Source organism: Solea senegalensis, unplaced genomic scaffold (assembly GCF_019176455.1).
Source record: "Solea senegalensis isolate Sse05_10M unplaced genomic scaffold, IFAPA_SoseM_1 scf7180000012526, whole genome shotgun sequence".
Classification (NCBI taxonomy): Eukaryota; Metazoa; Chordata; class Actinopteri; order Pleuronectiformes; family Soleidae; genus Solea; species Solea senegalensis.
The window spans coordinates 202-6,766 of record NW_025320647.1 but is presented as its reverse complement, the minus strand read 5'-3'; the positions used below and the strand labels follow the sequence as shown (position 1 = coordinate 6,766).

General features: G+C 48.5%; 10 non-coding genes across 10 annotated transcripts; 4 read left to right on the top strand and 6 right to left on the bottom strand.

Moving 5' to 3' along the window:
* The first annotated feature begins 77 nt into the window (after positions 1–77).
* Positions 78–159, top strand: trnal-uag. Its single transcript has one exon. It is a non-coding gene; the product is annotated as a tRNA-Leu (tRNA).
* Positions 160–606: 447 nt separating this feature from the next.
* Positions 607–680, bottom strand: trnai-aau. The gene has a single exon. It is a non-coding gene; the product is annotated as a tRNA-Ile (tRNA).
* Positions 681–1,699: 1,019 nt separating this feature from the next.
* trnai-aau lies at positions 1,700–1,773 on the bottom strand. Its single transcript has one exon. It is a non-coding gene; the product is annotated as a tRNA-Ile (tRNA).
* A 485-nt stretch (positions 1,774–2,258) lies between these two features.
* On the top strand, positions 2,259–2,340 carry trnal-uag. The gene has a single exon. It is a non-coding gene; the product is annotated as a tRNA-Leu (tRNA).
* A 447-nt stretch (positions 2,341–2,787) lies between these two features.
* trnai-aau lies at positions 2,788–2,861 on the bottom strand. The gene has a single exon. It is a non-coding gene; the product is annotated as a tRNA-Ile (tRNA).
* Positions 2,862–3,907: 1,046 nt separating this feature from the next.
* On the bottom strand, positions 3,908–3,981 carry trnai-aau. Its single transcript has one exon. It is a non-coding gene; the product is annotated as a tRNA-Ile (tRNA).
* Positions 3,982–4,495: 514 nt separating this feature from the next.
* trnal-uag lies at positions 4,496–4,577 on the top strand. The gene has a single exon. It is a non-coding gene; the product is annotated as a tRNA-Leu (tRNA).
* Positions 4,578–5,024: 447 nt separating this feature from the next.
* On the bottom strand, positions 5,025–5,098 carry trnai-aau. Its single transcript has one exon. It is a non-coding gene; the product is annotated as a tRNA-Ile (tRNA).
* Positions 5,099–5,612: 514 nt separating this feature from the next.
* trnal-uag lies at positions 5,613–5,694 on the top strand. The gene has a single exon. It is a non-coding gene; the product is annotated as a tRNA-Leu (tRNA).
* Positions 5,695–6,141: 447 nt separating this feature from the next.
* On the bottom strand, positions 6,142–6,215 carry trnai-aau. The gene has a single exon. It is a non-coding gene; the product is annotated as a tRNA-Ile (tRNA).
* Positions 6,216–6,565: the final 350 nt, after the last annotated feature.

Sequence of the window (6,565 nt, the reverse complement as noted above, 5' to 3'; positions counted from 1 at the left end):
GCAGAGGGAAACACTTCTTCAGGGTAAACGTTCTTCTTTTTGAAGCTGAAAAAGCTGAAAAGTGAAGCCCTTCCACAGGTAGTGTGGCCGAGGGGTCCAAGGCGCTGGATTTAGGCTCCAGTCTCTGAGGAGGCGTGGGTTCAAATCCCACCACTGCCATATGACAAAAATTGTTTGAAAGGCTTTCTCTCAGAGCCATAATTTGTGTCCTACCACACTTTGAAGGAGTTCTGTAAAACGTTGCGTGTGGCTGTGGCTTGCGAGTCGTGCCTCCCGACGTAGCTTGTTAAAGTCTTGTCGTCGATTACCTAAAAGTTGAACACTTGTCATCCAGGGCACGGAGAGGTCCCTGTACACCGTTAGCTTAATCCGTTGTACCTGCACCAGTGTGAAGCTTGCCAACAGACACCAGGCTGTCTTACTGTCTGAATCTCTCCTTTGGCTTAGCAATTTTGGGAGTTGCATGTGTGAACGTGGCTGGTGGTGCTGCACTGGGAGACATTGTTACCTCCAAGCAAAAAAAGACCACCGATTTGAACAATTGACATACTCTGCCACCAGTCTTGCTTGTGGCTTTCTTTTTTTATTGTACGAAGCGGACTTTCATGGCCAGTATGTGGGTTGAACCCATGACCTTGGCGTTATTAGCACCACGCTCTGACCATCTGAGCTAACCGGCCCCTTGTAGTGAGTGTTTGACAAGGTATTTGGCTATCTTCCAGTTGGGTTTCACAGACTAAACAGGCTCAAGTAGGCTGCTGCGGGTGGTGAATCTGCACGTATAACTTAATGTGTATACATGCCCAATCTTTTTCTGACCTACTGGAAGAAGTTTGCCCAACTCTGTTCTCATTTGACACAGTCGTCATCAGCAGAGTGGCAGTGAAGCGTGCTGGGCCCAACCCATGTCGATGGATCAAACCATCCTCTGCTAAGGCAAAGGCTGTGTGTTGTTTCCGAGAGAATTGACGCCGGGCCACACAGACAGTGACAGGTGGCTGTTTCACTGCTCTCAACCTTAAGACAACAGTCCGCGGCAACAATACCAGTGATGGTGGTCGTAATCCTGGTGTGCTTAGAAATCTTCCTGTCTTTATAACTTTTGGCAGACAGCAGAGGGAACACTCAGGGTAAACGTTTCTTCCTGAAGCAAAAAAGCTGAAAAGTGAAGCCCTTCCACAGGTGCGGCCGGGTCCGCTGGATTTAGGCTCCAGTCTCTGAGGAGGCGTGGGTTCAAATCCCACCACTGCCATATGACAATAATTGTTTGAAAGGCTTTCTCTCAGCGCCATAATTTGTGTCCTACCACACTTTGAAGGAGTTCTGTAAAACGTTGCGTGTGGCTGTGGCTTGCGAGTCGTGCCTCACGACGTAGCTTGTTAAAGTCTTGTCGTCGATTACCTAAAAGTTGAACACTTGTCATCCAGGGCACGGAGAGGTCCCTGTACACCGTTAGCTTAATCCGTTGTACCTGCACCAGGGTGAAGCTTGCCAACAGACACCAGGCTGTCTTACTGTCTGAATCTCTCCTTTGGCTTAGCAATTTTGGGAGTTGCATGGGTAAACGTGGCTGGTGGTGCTGCACTGGGAGACATTGTTACCTCCAAGCAAAAAAAGACCACCGATTTGAACAATTGACATACTCTGCCACCAGTCTTGCTTGTGGCTTTCTTTTTTTATTGTACGCAGCGGACTTTCATGGCCAGTATGGGGGTTGAACCCATGACCTTGGCGTTATTAGCACCACGCTCTGACCATCTGAGCTAACCGGCCCCTTGTAGTGAGTGTTTTACAAGGTATTTGGCTATCTTCCAGTTGGGTTTCACAGACTAAACAGGCTCAAGTAGGCTGCTGCTGGTGGTGAATCTGCACGTATAACTTAATGTGTATTACGATCCACCTACCGGACCTGGCATCAAAGGTTCAACTCTTTACATTTGACACTGAAGTCGCCATCAGCAGAGTGAAAGAAGCGGAAGCGTGCTGGGCCCATAACCCAGATGTCGATCGAAACCATCCTCTCTGCTGGCGCGCTGTGTTGTCTGGAGAGAATTGCTGACCGTCAAGACAGACAGACAGGTGGCTACTCATACATCAACAGTCCCGGTAACAATAATACCAGTGATGGTGGTCAATCCATGTGCTGAAATCTTCCTTGTCTTTATAACTTTTGGGCAGACAGCAGAGGGAAACACTTCTTCAGAATAAACGTTCTTCTTCTTGAAGCTGAAAAAGCTGAAAAGTGAAGCCCTTCCACAGGTAGTGTGGCCGAGGGGTCCAAGGCGCTGGATTTAGGCTCCAGTCTCTGAGGAGGCGTGGGTTCAAATCCCACCACTGCCATATGACAATAATTGTTTGAAAGGCTTTCTCTCAGAGCCATAATTTGTGTCCTACCACACTTTGAAGGAGTTCTGTAAAACGTTGCGTGTGGCTGTGGCTTGCGAGTCGTGCCTCACGACGTAGCTTGTTAAAGTCTTGTCGTCGATTACCTAAAAGTTGAACACTTGTCATCCAGGGCACGGAGAGGTCCCTGTACACCGTTAGCTTAATCCGTTGTACCTGCACCAGTGTGAAGCTTGCCAACAGACACCAGGCTGTCTTACTGTCTGAATCTCTCCTTTGGCTTAGCAATTTTGGGAGTTGCATGTGTAAACGTGGCTGGTGGTGCTGCACTGGGAGACATTGTTACCTCCAAGCAAAAAAAGACCACCGATTTGAACAATTGACATACTCTGCCACCAGTCTTGCTTGTGGCTTTCTTTTTTTATTGTACGAAGCGGACTTTCATGGCCAGTATGGGGGTTGAACCCATGACCTTGGCGTTATTAGCACCACGCTCTGACCATCTGAGCTAACCGGCCCCTTGTAGTGAGTGTTTGACAAGGTATTTGGCTATCTTCCAGTTGGGTTTCACAGACTAAACAGGCTCAAGTAGGCTGCTGCTGGTGGTGAATCTGCACGTATAACTTAATGTGTATACATGATCGACCTACTGACCTACTGAAGAAGAGTTTGCCCAACTCTTGTTCTCATTTGACACAGTCGTCATCAGCAGAGTGGCGCAGCGGAAGCGTGCTGGGCCCATAACCCAGATGTCGATGGATCGAAACCATCCTCTGCTAAGGCAAGGCTGTGTGTGGTCTGAGAGAATTGCTGACGCTCGTCAAGACAGACAAGTGACAGGTGGCGCCCACTTGCTCAAACCTTAAGACAACAGTCCGTGCACACAATACCACCTAGTGATGGTCTTCAATCCTTGGTGTGCTGAAATCTTCCTTGTCTTTACCAACTTTTTGGGCGGAGCAGCGAGAAACACTTCTTCAGGAGTAGCGTTCTTCTTCCTGAAGCTGAAAAAGCTGAAAGAAATTGAAAGCCCTTCACAGGTAGTGTGGCGAGGGTCCAAGAGCTGGATTTAGGCTCCAGTCTCTGAGGCGTGGGTTCAAATCCACCACTGCCATAGAAGCAATAATTGTTTGAGCTTTCTCTCCAGAGCCATAATTTGTGTCCTACCACGCGCAGAAGGAGTTCTGTAAGCCGTTAGGTGTGGCTGTGAAGCTGGCGAGTAGATTGCCTCACGCGGCGTGGCACTGTTAAAGTCTTGTAGGTAGATTACCTAAAGTTGAACACTTGTCATCAGGGCGGAGGGTCCTGTACACGTTAGCAGCTTAATCCGTTGTACCTGCACCAGTGTGAAGCTTGCCAACAGACACCAGGCTGTCTTACTGTCTGAATCTCTCCTTTGGCTTAGCAATTTTTGGAGTTGCATGTGTAAACGTGGCTGGTGGTGCTGCACTGGGAGACATTGTTACCTCCAAGCAAAAAAAGACCACCGATTTGAACAATTGACATACTCTGCCACCAGTCTTGCTTGTGGCTTTCTTTTTTTATTGTACGAAGCGGACTTTCATGGCCAGTATGGGGGTTGAACCCATGACCTTGGCGTTATTAGCACCACGCTCTGACCATCTGAGCTAACCGGCCCCTTGTAGTGAGTGTTTGACAAGGTATTTGGCTATCTTCCAGTTGGGTTTCACAGACTAAACAGGCTCAAGTAGGCTGCTGCTGGTGGTGAATCTGCACGTATAACTTAATGTGTATACATGATCGACCTACTGACCTACTGAAGAAGAGTTTGCCCAACTCTTGTTCTCATTTGACACAGTCGTCATCAGCAGAGTGGCGCAGCGGAAGCGTGCTGGGCCCATAACCCAGATGTCGATGGATCGAAACCATCCTCTGCTAAGGCAAGGCTGTGTGTTGTCTGAGAGAATTGCTGACGCTCGTCAAGACAGACAAGTGACAGGTGGCGCCCACTTGCTCAAACCTTAAGACAACAGTCCGTGCACACAATACTAGTGATGGTGGTCAATCCTTGGTGTGCTGAAATCTTCCTTGTCTTTATAACTTTTGGGCAGACAGCAGAGGGAAACACTTCTTCAGAATAAACGTTCTTCTTCTTGAAGCTGAAAAAGCTGAAAAGTGAAGCCCTTCCACAGGTAGTGTGGCCGAGGGGTCCAAGGCGCTGGATTTAGGCTCCAGTCTCTGAGGAGGCGTGGGTTCAAATCCCACCACTGCCATATGACAATAATTGTTTGAAAGGCTTTCTCTCAGAGCCATAATTTGTGTCCTACCACACTTTGAAGGAGTTCTGTAAAACGTTGCGTGTGGCTGTGGCTTGCGAGTCGTGCCTCACGACGTAGCTTGTTAAAGTCTTGTCGTCGATTACCTAAAAGTTGAACACTTGTCATCCAGGGCACGGAGAGGTCCCTGTACACCGTTAGCTTAATCCGTTGTACCTGCACCAGTGTGAAGCTTGCCAACAGACACCAGGCTGTCTTACTGTCTGAATCTCTCCTTTGGCTTAGCAATTTTGGGAGTTGCATGTGTAAACGTGGCTGGTGGTGCTGCACTGGGAGACATTGTTACCTCCAAGCAAAAAAAGACCACCGATTTGAACAATTGACATACTCTGCCACCAGTCTTGCTTGTGGCTTTCTTTTTTTATTGTACGAAGCGGACTTTCATGGCCAGTATGGGGGTTGAACCCATGACCTTGGCGTTATTAGCACCACGCTCTGCCCATCTGAGCTAACCGGCCCCTTGTAGTGAGTGTTTGACAAGGTATTTGGCTATCTTCCAGTTGGGTTTCACAGACTAAACAGGCTCAAGTAGGCTGCTGCTGGTGGTGAATCTGCACGTATAACTTAATGTGTATACATGATCGACCTACTGACCTACTGAAGAAGAGTTTGCCCAACTCTTGTTCTCATTTGACACAGTCGTCATCAGCAGAGTGGCGCAGCGGAAGCGTGCTGGGCCCATAACCCAGATGTCGATGGATCGAAACCATCCTCTGCTAAGGCAAGGCTGTGTGTTGTCTGAGAGAATTGCTGACGCTCGTCAAGACAGACAAGTGACAGGTGGCGCCCACTTGCTCAAACCTTAAGACAACAGTCCGTGCACACAATACTAGTGATGGTGGTCAATCCTTGGTGTGCTGAAATCTTCCTTGTCTTTATAACTTTTGGTCAGACAGCAGAGGGAAACACTTCTTCAGGGTAAACGTTCTTCTTCCTGAAGCTGAAAAAGCTGAAAAGTGAAGCCCTTCCACAGGTAGTGTGGCCGAGGGGTCCAAGGCGCTTGATTTAGGCTCCAGTCTCTGAGGAGGCGTGGGTTCAAATCCCACCACTGCCATATGACAATAATTGTTTGAAAGGCTTTCTCTCAGAGCCATAATTTGTGTCCTACCACACTTTGAAGGAGTTCTGTAAAACGTTGCGTGTGGCTGTGGCTTGCGAGTCGTGCCTCACGACATAGCTTGTTAAAGTCTTGTCATCGATTACCTAAAAGTTGAACACCTGTCATCCAGGGCACGGAGAGGTCCCTGTACACCATTAGCTTAATCCGTTGTACCTGCACCAGTGTGAAGCTTGCCAACAGACACCAGGCTGTCTTACTGTCTGAATCTCTCCTTTGGCTTAGCAATTTTGGGAGTTGCATGTGTAAACGTGGCTGGTGGTGCTGCACTGGGAGACATTGTTACCTCCAAGCAAAAAAAGACCACCGATTTGAACAATTGACATACTCTGCCACCAGTCTTGCTTGTGGCTTTCTTTTTTTATTGTACGAAGCGGACTTTCATGGCCAGTATGGGGGTTGAACCCATGACCTTGGCGTTATTAGCACCACGCTCTGCCCATCTGAGCTAACCGGCCCCTTGTAGTGAGTGTTTGACAAGGTATTTGGCTATCTTCCAGTTGGGTTTCACAGACTAAACAGGCTCAAGTAGGCTGCTGCTGGTGGTGAATCTGCACGTATAACTTAATGTGTATACATGATCGACCTACTGACCTACTGAAGAAGAGTTTGCCCAACTCTTGTTCTCATTTGACACAGTCGTCATCAGCAGAGTGGCGCAGCGGAAGCGTGCTGGGCCCATAACCCAGATGTCGATGGATCGAAACCATCCTCTGCTAAGGCAAGGCTGTGTGTTGTCTGAGAGAATTGCTGACGCTCGTCAAGCCAGACAAGTGACAGGTGGCGCCCACTTGCTCAAACCTTAAGA